Source organism: Pituophis catenifer, unplaced genomic scaffold (genome assembly GCF_029215685.1).
Source record: "Pituophis catenifer annectens isolate HBS135680 unplaced genomic scaffold, rPitCat1.0.hap2 SCAF_2, whole genome shotgun sequence".
Lineage (NCBI taxonomy): Eukaryota > Metazoa > Chordata > Lepidosauria > Squamata > Colubridae > Pituophis > Pituophis catenifer.
This window is the reverse complement of record NW_027256882.1, coordinates 281,799,274-281,816,561: the sequence shown is the minus strand read 5'-3', so window position 1 is coordinate 281,816,561 and position 17,288 is coordinate 281,799,274. Positions and strand designations below refer to the sequence as shown.

Sequence of the window (17,288 nt, the reverse complement as noted above, 5' to 3'; positions counted from 1 at the left end):
CTTTTTGGCTTTCTGGACCAATTAACTGGATCCTTTGCTTCCTGAATTCCTTGATTTTCCCTGCTGGATTTATTGCTGTGCAGCCTTGGTGTAGACAGCGCTGGGCTGGCCTATTTGCAGCCAGAGGCTGCTTGAGGTGTGTGTGTGTGTGGGGGGGGGTTGTTATCACTTTACTCTGGGACTTGCCAGAAACGTGGTAGCGTTTGGGGAAATTTGGAGCAATAAAGGGGCAATAAAAGGTGTCTGTGTGAATTCTGTGCCATGCCCCGGGTCATCACATTAAACAACCATGCAGTCATGAAGTGAATTCAGCTTTTCTTCATTGACTTTGCTTGTCAGAAGCCGGCTGGGAAGGTTGCAAATGGTGATCATTTGACCTTAGGATGGTGTAACAGTTGCAAATACATCATCATCATCATCATCATCATCATCATCATCATCATCATCATTATTATTATTATTATTATTATTATTATTATTTAATCTTTAGTGAGATTCACTGCCTTTGAGGCTGGTTAATAGCTCAGCAGCTCGAGTCCTAACCAAGGACCTAGGAACTGTTAAGCTATCGTCCGAGGATGTAAGCTGTTCCGAGTAAGGTGGTTTTTTGTAGAGTCAAAATGTTCAAGTCCGGCAAATTTAGAATTTCTAAATAGCGGGGTAGCCCTTTGGGTATTGCTCCAAGGGCTCCAATTACAATCGGGACAACACACGATTTCTTTTTCCACAGTCGCTCAACTTCAATTTGCAAGTCCTGGTACTTTGTGATTTTTTTCTTGCTGCTTATCTTCAATCTGTGAAGAAAAAAATCACTAATAATAATAATAATAATAATAATTATTATTATTATTATTATTATTATTATTATTATTATTATTATTATTATTATTATTATTATTATTATTATTATTATTATTGGTTCAATTTATATGCCACCCTTCTCCGGAGACTCAGGGCACCTTACAATGCGTTAAGCAATAGCCTTCATACTTTTGTATATACCTGCTTAGTAGGGCTTTGCCCCCCCCCAAGCGGTGTTCTTTTTTATACAAAGTCAGCTTATTGCCCCCACAATCCGGGTCCTCATTTTACCTACCTCGAAAGGATGGAAGGCTGAGTCAACCTTGAGCCTAGTGAGATTTGAACTTGCAGTAATTGCAGGCAGCTGGTGTTACTTAACAGCACTTTAGTCTGCTGCGCCACCAAGGCTCTTGGTGTTGAATGTTGGCATCCAACATTCTGGTTGCCATGTGCCCAAATTAAGATCATGTGATTGTGGGGAACACTGTGATGGTTGTAAGTGTGAGGACCAATCAAATCACCTTTTTTTTTTCCAGTGCCATTGTAACTTCATAACCAGTGGTGGGATTCAGCCAGTTCGCACCACTTCGGGAGAACCGGTTGTTAACTTTCTGAGCAGTTTGGCAAACTGGTTGTTGGAAGGAATCATTAGGGCAGAGAACCGGTTGTTAAATTACTTGAATCCCACCACTGTTCATAACCCCTTGGCTATAAAAAGGCACAGAAGAGAAAGGTTATTTAAATTAAGAACAAGACTCTTGTTAACAGAAATTTTTGAAATTATCCAGAATGTGAAAGTAAACGTGATTTGTTTTTTTGGAGTACAGTACTGCTTTTCCACATACCCTGTCTTCATCCTGATAGAGCCACCATGATCCAGGGTGGTCTGCAGGGCAGGGGGCTTAATTTCCTCTGATTATTCTTTTCGTTTCGTTTTTTTAAAAAATACAAATAATACAAACATAGTACATATACTTCTAAATACAAAAGAAAGAAAGAAAGAAAGAAAGAAAGAAAGAAAGAAAGAAAGAAAGAAAGAAAGAAAGAGGAAAAAAAATATTACAGTGCACTGTTGAGCCCCAGCTCGGGGACTGGATAAGAGATAGAGCCGAGATGCACCCCCACTCCCCAGAGACCATTTTTACCCTTATATTTCTTCGTCTATAACAACTAAAAGATATACAATATATTCCAATTGTGCCCTTATCCCCTCCAAAACAACATATATTCTTGAGTAGGTTTATTCCCTTTGCCTTCCACCAACACTTTTTTTATAAAATCCCCCCCATATATCATTATAATTATTTGCTTTGATCATCCCTTTTTTAAATTTAATTTCTGTTGTTAATTTATCATTTGTTGCCAGACTCCAAATTTCATTATACCACTCATTTTTTTGAATATCCCAATTTTCTCCCAATATTTAGCCATCACTAATCTAGCTGCCATTATCAAATTTACAATCAATTCCTTTTTTGTTTCATTTATATCCCGTTTTTCCACCAGCAACAGTAATGTAATTCTCAGTGACATGTCTAAATTTACATTAAAAAGTGCTCTAATTTCTCTTAAACACCATGTCCCGTATTTTTTGTGCACTTTCACAATCCCACCACATCTGTTTATATGTTCCAACCTCTTTCTTGCACCTCCAACAAATATTTGTATAAAGATAAAAGTTCCTCTCGCACATATGTGCTAGTCGTTCCCGACTCTAGGGGGTGGTGCTCATCTCCGTTTCAAAGCTGAAGAGCCAGCGCTGTCCGAAGACGTCTCTGTGGTGATATGGCCAGCATGACTAAACGCCAAAGGTGCACGGAATGCTGTTACTTTCCCACCGAAGGTGGTCCCTATTTTTCTACTTGCATTTTTTACGTGCTTTCGAACTGCTAGGTTGGCAGAAGCTGGGACAAGTAACAGGAGCTCACCCCATTATGCAGCACTAGGGATTCGAACCGCTGAACTGCCGACCTTTCGATCGACAAGCTCAGCATCTTAGCCACTGAGCCACCACGTCCCTAATATTTGTATATTTACCATCTGTTTGATTTAATTTACGTGGTCGTTTTCGTTTTTAATAGCCATTTAAAAAACCCATAAATGTCATGGCATGACATGAAGTGACAGCCGCTCCTGTCATGGATGAACAAGGGTTTCAAAAGCAGATTGTAGTTGCTTCTGGCAGCTATTCGGTGTTTTGTATCTTGCAGGGGTAGCACGTTAATAATCAATTATTTTATCGAGGGGTCCTGGGTGCTTTCTGCCCTTGCTTGTTTTCATTACCTAAATTGTGTGCTGTGATGAGGTTACCTAACTTTGGGTAATGAAACGCCTGCAAGAAAACAGCCAAGGTCAGAGAGTACCCAGGAACCCTCATTTCAATCCTGAGCCACAAATATCCTCCGCCACCAATTATTTTATTGTCTGTAGCCAGGGTTATGACCCAAGTGTTCTCCACAGGAGGTTAGGTCAGGAGTGATTGATTCATCTTGCTACCGAGCAAGACTGAAAATGGAGAAACTCAAGGGAGTAGATAAGGCCTACCGAAGTCTGATTAATGCCTACTAGAAACTTGGCAACAAACAAGAATTTTTTAAAAAGTGGTTGCCAAATTGCACTGGGAAGGAGGAGGGATGCGAGCCCAACTTTCATTGTACAGGCAGTCCTTGAATTACAATGGTTCGTTTAGTGACCATTGGAAGGCACCGGAAAAAAGTGTCTTATGATCATTCTTCACACTTACAATGATTGCAGCATCCCCATGGTCACGTGATGGTCAAAATTCGAAGGCTTAGCCATTGGTTCATATTTATGACCGTTGCAGTGTCCCGGGGTTATGTGATCCCCTTTTGCGACCTTTTCACAAGCAAGACAGATTCGCTTAACAACTGTGTTACGAATTTAACAACTGTAGTGCTTCACTTAACAACTGTGGTAAGAAAGATCATACAGTGGGGGCAAAACTCATTTAATAAATGTCTTGCTTAGCCACAGAAATGTTGGGCTCAGTTGTGGTCATAAATCGAGGACTACCTATATATTGTACGTTCGTTTGACAGAGCTGATTGTACAGGTAGTCCTCAACTTACGACCACAAATGAGCCCAGAATTTAGGTTGCTAAGTGAGAAATTTGTTAAGTGAATTGTGACCCATTTTATGATCTTGCCACATTTCTTGCCACATCTGTTAAGTGAACCACTGCAGTTGTTAAATTAACATGGTTGTTAAGAGAATCTGGTTTTCCCGTTGACCTTGCTTGTCAAAAGGTCGCAAAAGGGAACCATGTGACCCCAGGCCACTGCAACTGTCATAAATATGAACCAATTGTCAAGCATCTGAATTTTGATCACGTGACCATGGGGATGCTGCAACGGTCATAAGTGTGAAAAATGGTCATAAATCATTTTTCTCAGTGCCGTTTTAACTTTAAACGGTCACTAAATGAACTGTTGTAGGTCGAGGACTATCTGTATTGCTTTAAATCAGGGGTGGACAAATATGGCCCCTTTATGACCTGTGGACTTCAACTCCCAGAATTCCTGAGCCAGCTTGGCTGTCTCAGGAATTCTGGGAGTTGAAGTCCACAGGTTGTAAAATGCCATTTGCTCCTATATATCACCAGAGTTTTCCTTACAGTAAAGAGCAGAGCAGAGCTGAGCTCAGAGCTCCCTACACTTGTGTCACATAATATGAAATATTGTTTGCAAAATGGGATTGTAAAAATATAGAAGCCAAAGTGGTTTTTAAACACTTGAAAACCTCAAACACTTTAAACACTAAAAAAGTTGTGTTGCACTTTGTATTTTTAAGTCTGTTTAAGAGTTTATCTTAAATGTAATGAGATGAAAGACTAGAGATCCATTACATTATATATATTAGTACGATATATGAGCTTTCCAGAGATGTTTAGATGAGATGGGCAACCATACAACTTGAATAAATAATAAACATTACATTACATTATTAGAACCTGTTCTTACCAAGTGAACCTAAACGAAGTCTTGTGTTTTATGCTCACCATAAATGAATATTGTAATGGATGTAATAGCTATGGTTTTGATTTATGCGCTGTTGAATCACTTAGGGAAGTTTTCAGTAGCGTAAATAATAATAAACTGCTAATGGTAAGGACATAAACAAACAACACAAAAATAACTTAATACAGCTTCATAATAGAATAGAATTGAATTCCTTATTGGCCAAGTATGATTGGGCACACAGAGAATTTGTCTCTGGTGCATAAGCTCTAAGTGTGCATACAAGCAACAAGTGATAAATGTTGATCATAATCATCATAAAAATACATTCATCGCAAATCATAAAATACAACACTTAGTGATAATCATAGGATGCTAAATAAGCAATCAATATAAATCATACTTGGATACTAAATAATAAAGCAATATAAATCGAAAGATACAAGCAACAAAGTTATAGTCATAAGAAAGTAAGGAGATAGGTAATAGGAAAGATGAGAAGAATAATAGTAATAAGACCTTATTAGAAACTTTGACAGGGATTTGAAGAAGATCAGTTTAAAACTAGCAGAAGAAAGGTGTACTGTGCTGTAATGATGACAATACCCTGATATCCAAAAATGCAAAGAATCTGCAATCCCTGGTATTAAAGGTCAAAAAGCAGAGAAAAAAAACATGGAACCAAAATTAAATATGAAGAAATCCAAATCAATGGGCAAAAATTAGGACAGTCAGCCTTAATGGCAGTGACGGAATTGACAGTGATGATATTGAAGTGGTGGATAGTTTCTGCTTTTTAGGATCAACCACCAACAGTAAAGGAACAAGCAGTCAAGAAATATGTCTCAAATTCACACAGAGTAAAGCAGTCGTGTTGGCCTTGAAAAAGATATTCAAAAGCTTTGATCGGGGGTGGGCTTCAAAAATTTTAGCAAGGGGTTCTCTGCCCGGTTGCTGGGAGGGCATGGCCATGGTGGGTGTGGCCTAGTCAGCCTCCTGGACCACGGGGTGGGGGGGCATTTTTGCCCTGCCTGGGCTCCGGAGGCTTTCTTTGAGTCTCCAGGAGGGCGAAAACAGCCTCTCCAGGTTCCAGAGGCCCTTTGGAGGCTGGAAATGAACTTCCCGAACTTCGGTAGGCCTGTTTTCTCCCTCCCCAAGCCTCTGTGCGCACCCTGCACTTACCTGCATCTAAAACAGGCTGCGTGGGGACTCCTGGGAGGGGCGAGGCAGGCTGGGCTGGGCCAGTCAGGAGTGGGATTTAGGGGTTCTCCAAACTGCACAGAATCGTAGCTAGAGGTTCTCTGCGAACCCACAGCAACCCACCCCTGGCTGTGATGCATCTATACCTACAAAGATCAGAACTGTACAAACTGTGGTATTCCCTTTGACACTCTATGGAAGTGAAAGGTGGATTTTGATGAAGCAGTATAGGAAGAGTAGACTCATAGAGAAGACTCAAATGAATGTTGGAGAAGACTCCTGAGAAAATTGTGGTCAACCAAGGAAACAAACCGATGGATCACCAAACGAATCAACACAGAGTTTCTCCCTCAAGGCACAAATGACCAGGTCCCAATTATCTTATTTTGGACACATTGTGGAAAGACCTAGCTCTCTGGAGAAGGTTGTAACGCTGGGAAAAGTGGAAAGAAAGAGGAGATGAGGATGAGCAGCAACAAGGTGGATGGACTTTGGTTACAATGGCGATGGGGGCAACATTGGAAGACTTGAAAGACCAGACTAGAGATAAGATTGGAGTGGAAAACAATGTCATATAATTAATCAATTTTCTAAATGTTTAAACTAAGGAGAGGTAGCTCAGAAGTTTAGAATGATGATCTTAGAACTAATTTGTATTGGTGGATATTCCTATATACCAGGGGTGTCAAACTCGATTTCATTGAGGGCTGCCTCAGGGTTGTGTTTGGGGGGGGGGCATGACCAGGGGTATGTGACCAGGGTGGGCGTGGCCAGTTCAACATCACTCATGTTGGGGGCACCTGTTTTTACTTTTTTAAAGCATTTTTTTACAACCTATTCGGGTGAATAGGTTGTAAAAAAAATGCTTTTAAAAGGTAAAAAAAGGCTCTGATGATCACAGCTGTGGTGCGTGATCGTCAGAGCCTTTTTTTACCTTTTAAAAGCAGGAAGTAATGACACCCAGGCAGGTGGGTGGAGCCTCGCACCGCCATTGCTACCGGTTCTTCGAATCACCTGCCACAATCGCTACTGGATCGCCCAATCCGGTCCGAACCGGGCGCATTTCACAACTGGGTTGGGGATCCCAGGTTTCTTTTTTTGGCTGCGACAGCCTCCTTAGGCTGGGAGGGCTATGTGCGGCCTTGCTGGGCTCCGTTTTCAGCTGCAACAGCCGCCTCCTGCTCTCTGCCAGCAAAAACGGAGCTTGGGAGGGCCGTGCGTGGGAGGGCTTGGGAGGGCCAAGCTCTGATTCCGCTGGCAGAGGCACCGCAAGCCGATCCGTTGCTGTTTCCAGGGCAGCCTTGAGTTTGACATCCCTGCTATATACTGTAAGCATGGTGAGAGATCAAGTCAGTAGCATTTTTAAAAAGTGATTTGAAAGGGTTTTTTTATATTTATATCATTTTTTAAAAAAACTTCAGTTTAACATTTGAGTTTATTTCAACCAAAACCATGGGGGGGGGGGAAACCCATGTTTATCAATTCTGTGCAGTCATGTTTGATTTCCAGAAGGTGTTTTTGAATGGCTAGAGATTTGAACATACCACATGATTGCTGCTCTTTAAAGCAGCCATGTTTTCCCCAGCATCTCCCTACAATTTTGAAAGGTTATCAGCAGGTGTTATGTTTGCACCCCCAGACCAGTGGTGAAATCCTGCTGGTTCTGTCCGGCTCGCGCGAACCGGTAGCGGCGGCGGGTGGTTCGGTGAACTGGTAGCGGCGCCAGCGCGAGGCTCCACTCACCTACCTGGATGTTGTTATTTCCTTGTTTTAACCAGGAAGTATCTTGTTTTTTACCCACTGCGCGTGCACAGAAGGCTTTGTGATTGTGCAGAGGGTCAAAAATTGGACGGGACGATGGCGTGCACACGCACTTCCGAACTGGTAGGGAAGGCAAGTAGATTTCACCCCTGCCCCAGACGTCCTGAATCCTTTATTTTGCATTATGTTCAAACTGTTGCACTGCTCTATAATTTATAAGTATAATATGTCCGTAGGGGTGATTCTTAAATCAGATGAAATTATCACTTCTACTAATGTGAATATCCCTGATGAGACGAACATTACTGTTGCTACGTTGGCATTTTGAGAACTGAAATCCACGTTTTCAGTGTCCACTTTAGAATACTGAAGACAGCAGAGATGTCTCGGAGGCATTTGGTTTGAATTATGGATTCACAGAATTTGACAGCTCCAGGGTGCGGAAAAAAATAGAACTAGAACTAGAATCCCATAGCTGGCTTTATTGGTGGAAAATTTGCCAAACACAGATGCCCAACTGAGTCTGCTTATGGAAGAGACACTGAGATTTCCTCTTTGGCACAAACAAGAAATAAATAGGGAAGAAATGCTTGTTTGTCAACGCACAGAGTTTCTATTGTTCGTATGGCAGATCCCATGCTTGTCCGCATTACCTCTGGGGTGGGGCCGAAAGGGAGCAAGAACGCACAACATATTCTTCAATGTTTCCTTTCTCTTTCAAGTCACAAGACAGGCAAGCCAACAGACGTGTTGGGAGAGGGTGGGAGAGTGAGAGAAATATAGGGAATGGTCTGTTTTCCACTGAAATGATATCTAAATCCAGCCATATGTATGAAATGCAGAGGTGTCTGCATTTTGACCAGTATAATTATAGTTCAATGTCTATGAAGATTCTCAGTCATCCAGGTCATGGTTGTCCCAAAGGTGCTTTTTTTCAAGAGGCAACTGGACTTTCTGGTTTTTCTTTGAAGACGTTTCGCTTCTCATCCAAGAGGCTTCTTCAGCTTCTCTTCAAAGAAGCTCTTTGGGGTATATAATTATAGTTGTTGTACAGATAGTCCTCAACCTACTGGAGCCTGTCCATTTTATTTATTTATTTATTTATTTATTTATTTATTTATTTATTTATTTATTTATTTATTTATTTATTTATTATATTTCTATACCGCCTTTCTCCCGTAGGACTCAAGGCGGTGTACAGTCAAGAAAAATATAGACACACAAACATCATAAAATTGCTAATTAAAATTATTACTTAGTTTGGTCAATTAAATAAAACCCAGAATTAGATAACATTTAAAAAATCATTCACATGTTTGTATGTTTAGCCCTGCCTGTTGGAACATCAGGGTCTTGAGGGCACGGCGGAAAGCACGGAGATCAGGGATATTCCGTATCTCCGGGGGCAGTTCATTCCAAAGGGTTGGAGCCCCCACAGAGAAGGCCCTCCCCCTGGGAGTCGCCAGTCGACATAATTTGACTGATGGTACCCTGAGTAGTCCCTCCCTGTGAGAACGAACTGGTCGATGGGAGGCTATTGGTGGCAAAAGACGGTCTCGTAGGTACCCAGGTCCTAAGCCATGGAGCGCTTTAAAGGTGATAACTAACACCTTGAATCGCACCCGGAAGACCACCAGGAGCCAGTGCAGCTCGCGTAGGAGAGGTGTTACATGGGCGTAACGAGATTTTGGTGGTATGCCGTGACAGTTGTAAAACAGGTTAGTCAGGCGACTGACTTTTTTGTTAAGCAAACCAAGAGTTATGCTATGATTATGGTTTTGCTAACAACCAGAAGTGCTGGCAAAACCATTGTAAAATTCAGTCTCATGACCATGGGGTGTGGGAAATGGCTGTTTTGTTGAGCGCCTGAAGTTTGGTAATGTTACCACACAGGGGGCCCGGCCATTGGAACTTCGAATCTGGGTCATAACCAGGCGTGAAATCCAGCAGATTTTGACAGGTTCTGGAGAACCGGTAGCAGAAATTTTGAGCAGTTCGGAGAACCAGCAAATACCAACTCTGGCTGGCCCCAGAGTGGGGTGGGAATGGAGATTTTGCAGTATCCTTCCCCTGCCACACCCACCACGCCCACCAAGCCACGCCCACAGAACCGGTAGTAAAAAAATTTGGATTTCACCACTGGTCATAACTCCCTCTTTTCGGGTCAGTCATAACATCAAACAGTTGTAAGTGAATGGTCATAAGTTGAGGACTACCTGTGTACGTGAATAGTTTATGATTAAACTAATCTCTTTTCCAAAGAGAGAAAACCAACCCCTTAGCCCGATATAGAGTTTGAAATTTGGGAGAGTCTGGCAAATTCCGATGGGACGATAGAGAAATGAATGTGAAATGTATCAACTAAGATCTTTATTGTGTACCTTGATTTTTCTACAACCAAGGAGTTTTACAAGGGGTTTTGTTCAGTGCTGGGTTTCAAATTTTTTTACTACCGGTTCTGTGGGTGTGGCTTGGTGGGCATGGCATGGCTTGGTGGGCGTGGTGTGGTGGGCGTGGCAGGGGAAGGATACTGTAAAATCTCCATTCCCACCCCACTCCAGGGGAAGGTCACTGCAAAATCCCCATTTCCTCCTGATCAGCTGGGACTCGGGAGGCAGAGAATAGATGGGGCCGGGGCCACTCAGAATTTTTACTACCAGTTCTCTCCGAACTACTCAAAATTTCCACTACCGGTTCTCCAGAACTGGTCAGAACCTGCTGAAACCCACTTTCCGTTTGTAATTTTCCCATGTTTTCCAGCTGTACTTCTTTTTTTTTTTTAATTAAACGATTATGAAAGGAAAGAAAGATGCACTTACTGCAGAATGCTATAAGGTTGGCAAAGCTCAGAATTGCTAATTTCAAAACATCTTAACACTCCTAATGCAAATTAATTTTTGAACACAAATTATGTAACGTAACATTTAAAATACCTTCAGTAGGTTAAACTTGGTAATTCTATTTATCAGGCAGCTGGTGAATGCTGCTTCAAAACAGAGCAAGTGTGAACAGAACTTTTTGTATAATCACTAGTGTGATTATTTATTTCATGAACTCTGTTTGCTTGTATGGAGTGTGTTGGAATGAAAAAGGAGTATTTCATTGTTTGTTACCTAATCTTCATGCTAAATTTAATTCTTTACCTGCTTTTTGTTACCTTAAGTAGAACCAGAAAAACAAATGAGGTTCCAGATGCAACAATAACAGAAATGTTCAAAATGCATTTACTGAATTACCAGGTCGTCTTCAATTTATAATTAAAATTGAGCCTGGAATTATGGTCATAAGTCTTGGCAGTCGTTAAGCAAATGGCCATGTGACCATGCCTGATTTTATGACCTTTTTGTGACATGTCATATGCTAAGTGAATGGTTGTTAAGTGAATGGCATGGTCATTAAATGAATCCATTTAATCAAATGGGTGCTTTTTGCTGGCAACCAGAAACCGACAACTTGCTGAAAATCACAGTCATTGGGCCATGGGAGGCTGCAAACAGTGTCTTCTTTTCCAGCAAGCAGGGCTGGCGTGAACGCCACCCCCCCTTTTTTAGTTTTTAATGGTTATTAATTGTTTAGTTTTAATTTGTTAATGGGTTTTAATTTGCACTATTTTAATTCGGGCCAAAGTATATAATTCTTTTAATTAATTTTAAATTTTGTATTGTTATGTATTTTAGTTTTGGCTGTGCACCGCCCTGAGTCCACTAGGAGAAGGGCGGTATATAAATTGAATAAATAATAATAATAATAATAATAATAATAATAATAATAATAATAATAATAATAATAATAATAATAATTCCAAAACAAACACTGAGCTCTGAAATAGCAAAGAAACTATGGTTCTCACCAGCAGAAATTGGACAGTGATCAATAGGTCTTTACGACTTTGTAATTTCAGACTGAAAGAAGTTAGTTGATTAAAACTAACAGGGCCTGAAGGTGTGAATTATTAGCTGAGACTCATCAGGCAGTATGATGAAGTCTGACTCAGCTGCATGAAGAAGTAAGATAATAAAATCTCCAGTAATTGACTTGGAGGTTCAAAGCAAGTTAACTTTAACATGCAGGGAGACTGCAGAGTTATGGACACTGTTAGTCTAAGGCGGGTGTTGGCAACCTGTGGCTCCGGAGCCACATGCGGCTCTTTCATCCCTCTGCTGCGGCTCCCTGTCACTCTGTCGTGGCAGAGGGATGAAAGAGCTGTAGCCCTGTTGAGGCAGTGGTAATGGCCAGAGCTTTAGTGCGGGAGTGAAGTGCCTCCGGATTTCAGATTCCTACCACCCAGCACCAGATCAGGGGTTCCTCCCCCCACCCCGCAGGGAGAGAGAAAGGGGGGAGGGAGAGAGAGGGGAAGGAAAAGAGAGAGAGAGGGAAAGAGAGAGAAAGAGATAGATAGATACAGATAGAGGGGGGGGAAGAGAGAGGGAGGGAAAAGGGGGGGAGAGAAAGAGAGGGAGGGAAAGAAGGAGAAAGAGAGAGAAAGAGAAAGGAGGGAAGAGTGGGACAGAAAGAAAGAGAAAGAGAGATAGAGCTAGACAGAGAGGGGGGAAGAGAGAGGGAGGGAAAGAGAGAGAAAGATAGATACAGATAGAGAGGGTGGGGGAAAGAGAGAGAGGGAGGGAAAAAGAGGGGGGAAGAGAAAGAGAGGGAGGGAAAGAAGGAGAAAAAGAGAGAAAGAGAAAGGAGGGAAGAGAGTGGGACGGAAAGAAAGAGAAAGAAAGAGAGATAGAGATAGACAGAGAGGGGGGAAGAGAGAGGGAGGGAAAGAGAGAGAAAGAGAGAAATGGGAAAGAGACATAGAGAGATAGAAGGGGAGAGGGAGGGGGAGAGAGACACACAGACACAGAGAGAGAGATACATAGAGGAGGAGATAGAGGGAGAAGGGGCAAGAGAGAGACAGAGAGGGAGAGAGATGGATGTCAAAAGGGTTTTGTGGTTCCCAGTGTTTTTAAACAACTGTTCTCTGCCCTATTGACTGGCTGGGTAGGTGTGGCTAGGGAGTCATATGACTGGGTGGGAGTGAGTGACGTTGAGTTGGCCACGCCCACCCAGGTTTTGTGGCTCCCAGTGTTTTTTTTTTTCTGTGGGAAACGGGTCCAAATGGCTCTTTGAGTGTTTAAGGTTGCAGACCCCTGGTCTAAGGTCTGTTTTAAAATGTGGATAAGCATGTTGACCTGAAGTTGCAGTTACAACCCATCTGGAAATGTCAGGTTGTGAAAAGTTGGTCTAGCAGCCCTTTAGACCACATGATATTCAGCTATAAATGCAATCCCCGTTTCTTCATTGTCCATGTTTCTGTTGATCAAAAATGGTAGGCTATTTTTAAGAGTTTGGAAATTATCCTCTTCTGTGATACCACTGGACATTTCTTTGTGGAGTTTGTCCTGCCAAACAGTGCACTTTCACTCCCTCTCCAAAAGCATAGAAAAATTGAGTCATCCGGTGGATTGCATGAAGTGTTCACACAATTCAAAAGTCTGGTGGAACTTCCATTCAAGCCTCATGGGCAGACCCCACTTGATAATTTATATTCCATGACATCTAATTATTCTTAGAAATCACCTATGCCAGTTCCTGATATAATACTTTATGTCAGGATGGTGTTTTTTTTTTAAATCAAGTTTTATTAGTTTTTCCCCCCCCTAACGCCCACCCACATATTTTATGAAACAGAGTATTGACCATATCATATCATATCATATCATATATACAACTTGTCATATCCAAATATATTTTACTTAAGTTACAATTTCTGCCAAAGTGTTCTTTTTCCGTATTTTTTAATCAAATCTTAATATTTCTGTTCTTGTTTGTATAAACAGTATCTTCTTTCGCTCTCAAATTCTATTTTCTCCATTTTTAATCCGATATATTCTCTTTTAATTTTTAATAATTCATTCTTTATCCTAATATATTTAAAATTTTCGGAGATGCCTTTCTTCCATTTCATCTTTTTTGTTTTACAGCAATCTTTCTTTTCTTTCTCTTCCTCTCTCTCTCCCTTCTTTTATCCTTCCTATCTTCTTCTTCCCTCCTCTCCTGCTCCTTCTCTACTTCCCCTTCCTTTCTCCCTCTGCTCCTTTCTTCCCCCCATCTAACCTTCCCTCCTACTCTTATTTCCCTTCCTTTCTTCCTCTCCTCTTCCCTTTCTTCTATTCCTCTCTCTCCTTTTCATGCATCGTTGCGCCGACATTCCTCACTTCTGGGACCTTCACTCATTCGATTGGTCACACTGAGTGCTTGTCAAATCTTTATCTCCCTCTGCAGTATGGTTCTGCCCCCTCCTTCTGCGCATGCTCACTCTTTTTCACTCAGTCGAGTTAACAGATCTAGAGTGCTTTTTTTCTACAGTAAATCTGACTAAATTTATTATTGAATACCTGCATTAACGATTTTATTAGTTTTTTTCTAATCTATCAGAGGGCTGCGGTTAATTTCAGCTGACTTGACAGCATTACAATTTCTAAATAGATCGCTATTTATTTGCGGCGCTAAAGGTCTGTTAGCCGCTTTACCGCTTACTCAATAGTCTGCTGGAGTCTATATTGAAGCGGATTTTCTTTGTCAAAAATTGCGGCGTTAAGGGGCTGCTAGCTGTCTTGCCGATCAATCAGCAGCGATCCGCTTCGGTTTGGACGCTGTCTGCTTAATTTCGCCGCGGTGTTTGAGCTGGTGAATAACTGCCAACACCCTTGCAGCCCTCACTTGCCTTTTAGCAGCGACAGAGTTACTGAAGTTACATTTCAAGTTCCTGAGAAAGTAACATTTTACTTTGAGATATAATGTAACGCTTGGACGCTGCCTTGCTTTATTTCGCCGCGGTGTTAGAGCTGGTGAATAACCGCCAACACCTTTGAAGTTTCTTTGTATGCTAGCGGCAAAGGAGTTTCTGATGTTGGTTTCAGACTCCTTAGGAAACAATCTCTCCTTCTCCCTTCCTTCGATCTCCCTACTCCTTCTTCCATCTCTATTGCTGTATTCATTTTCAATTCAGTGGGGGTTTTTTTCTATGGTGTCCAGGCATCCCTGATTTTCTCTCCATTTAAGGATGGTGTTTTTGTGGGTCTGTATTTGTACGTGCCATTCCATTGACCTTTGTTGAGTGACTCCAAGTTCTGCTATTATGGAGAAGGAGGAAAAAAATACCTTCTTTGATGGAATAGAATAGGAGAAATGCTAGTTTTCTGTAACAGTTGGCAGCCTTCTGTCTACTCTTCATAGAGTCATAAAGTTGGAATGCATGTTGGAAGTCAACTGGTTGAACAGCCTGCTTAGTGCAGGATCTGTTGGATTAGAGCAGTGTTTCTCAACCTTGGTAGCTTGAAGATGGGTGGACTTCAACTCCTAGGAACCCCCATTCTGGGAGTTGAAGTCCACCCATCTTCAAGCTTCCAAGGTTGAGAAACACTGGATTAGAGCATCTGATAGTTAACCATCCAACCACTGATTGAAGATTTCTTTGGAAAGGGAAGTTTCCACTGCAAGTTCTTCCTCCTGATGTCTAAATTGAATTTCCTTCCTTGTAGTTTTAACCCACTGAGTCTAACCATGCTCTCTAAGGGTGAGAGAGAGTAAGTCTATTCCCTCTTCTGACAACCCTCTAGATACCCTACCATCTTTTTAAAACTGGAACTTTGGTTGAACAGATTCTTGCTTCATAGTTCAAAAACCCAGAAGTGGCATTGTTAGCATGTTTCTTCCTGAGGGTGGGGCATGATCTTAAAAGGGTGATTCCTTGGAGAAACTTTTCTTTTGATCAGTAGTTAGGCAGTGAGACTTTCTCCTGAAATCTGCATGTGGCGAGTAGCTCAGTCATTTCCCCAAGACTGTGTGTAAGTAGGATAGTATTGGTGAGCAAACGTTGAGATAGGAAATGAGAGCAAGAATTGGATCCAGATGGAAGTTATGCTAAAACGGTAGCCATTTCTTCATCAGAGAAGAAGGAAAACTCATTTGAATCTAGACTTAAACTAGCTTTATACACACAGGTTTTCTCCCTGGGAAAATTTACACGATACTTTCTTGCTCATGTCTGATCTAGAACCATCAGAAGCCTTTGACATTTTACAGGCTTACTTACAGTAACTGCAGGTGGGGCGGATGTCAGAACTTCAAAAGCAGGTTGTGAGTCCCATTTTCCGAGGCCATCATAACTTTGAACAGTCACTAAGTGACGGTTGAGGACTACTGGTATTAGTTTGCAATTGACTTTAAGAACTGGAAGTGGGTATGGATTAGTTTAATACAGGGTGGATTTGATTTAAATCGAGTTGATTTAAATCACAATTTAAATCATGATTTAAATCACTAGTAAAAAGGCTTAAATCAACTCGATTTAAATCATAATTTTTAAAGAGCAACTGTCATCTCTGCTACTCCTTTGACCCACTGTTGACTCACCGATAGTCCCAGTGTTGCAGAATATACAGCCTCATGCTACATAACTAAGCTCCATTTCATGCTGAATAAACTAAATTATTTATGTATCTTAAATAGAAAACTATCTTACGATAGATTTTTACCCCAAGTTTTTTTATTAAAATAAATTCGATAAAAATAAAAAAAAATCCGATTTAAATCAAAAAAATCCGATTTAAATAAAAAAAAAATCTGATTTTTTTGATTTTTTTAAAAAAAACCCATTGATTTTTATCCACCCTGGTTTAATATTTCTTTTTTTATTATTATTTTTTGGAAGAAAATTGCTAAATACATAAAAGTAAGTTCTACTTTACCTGATTTGGAACTGGAGAAATAGCTTTCTTCACCGAATACCTTGTGAAACTAGGATTCATCTGCAACAGACACTAAAGCCAGTGTAGGGGTTATGGAGATTATAGTTATGGAGATTATGGTTATGGAGTCAGCCATGGAATCTCACTAGATGACTTGGGCTGGTCAGTCAATCTACTCAAACCTATCACACGGGATTGTTGTGAGAATAAAATGAAAGGAAGTTTCTTCATACCTTGCCTTGAGCTCCTGCAGTGAAAGCAAGAAATATATCTAATCAATCAATCTAACAAATCAATCAATCAATCAATCAATCAATCAATCAATCAATCAATCACATGCAGTCTCAGCTCAAACTATCTGACACAATTGTGGTATGGGTGAAATGAAAGAAGTACTCCAGGTAGGCCATTTTCAGCTCCTGAAGAAAAAGGAAAATATAAATTTTAACAGTGTATCTAGTCTAAACTGTAATGAAAATTTAGCATTAATATGTTTCTATGATTTTCCTTGTCTCTGAAGCCTAATTTTCTATGGCAAAGATACCAGGATATCCAGCACAACAATAAAAACAAACTCATTCACAAGCTGAACAAGAGTAAGAAATCCACAGCGGCAATAAAAACAGATGTCCCTTTGTGTATAAACACACAATTCAGGGGCCCATAAAAAAAAAAAAGCCTGCTGCCAGAAGAGATTATTCAGGAGGTAGAGCCTCCATCTATGCTGAAGACTGATATTCGGTCAAAAGTGGAGCAGCCAGCTGGTAAACGGCTGGATTGATTCAAGGGAGCTAATACCGCATTCCTACC

General features: G+C 41.0%; 1 protein-coding gene across 1 annotated transcript in view; it reads left to right on the top strand.

The window, feature by feature from the left end:
• Nucleotides 1–17,288, top strand: part of RAB27B (RAB27B, member RAS oncogene family) — a 42,252-nt gene that overhangs the window by 13,178 nt on the left and 11,786 nt on the right. The gene's annotated exons all lie outside the window — the stretch shown is intronic.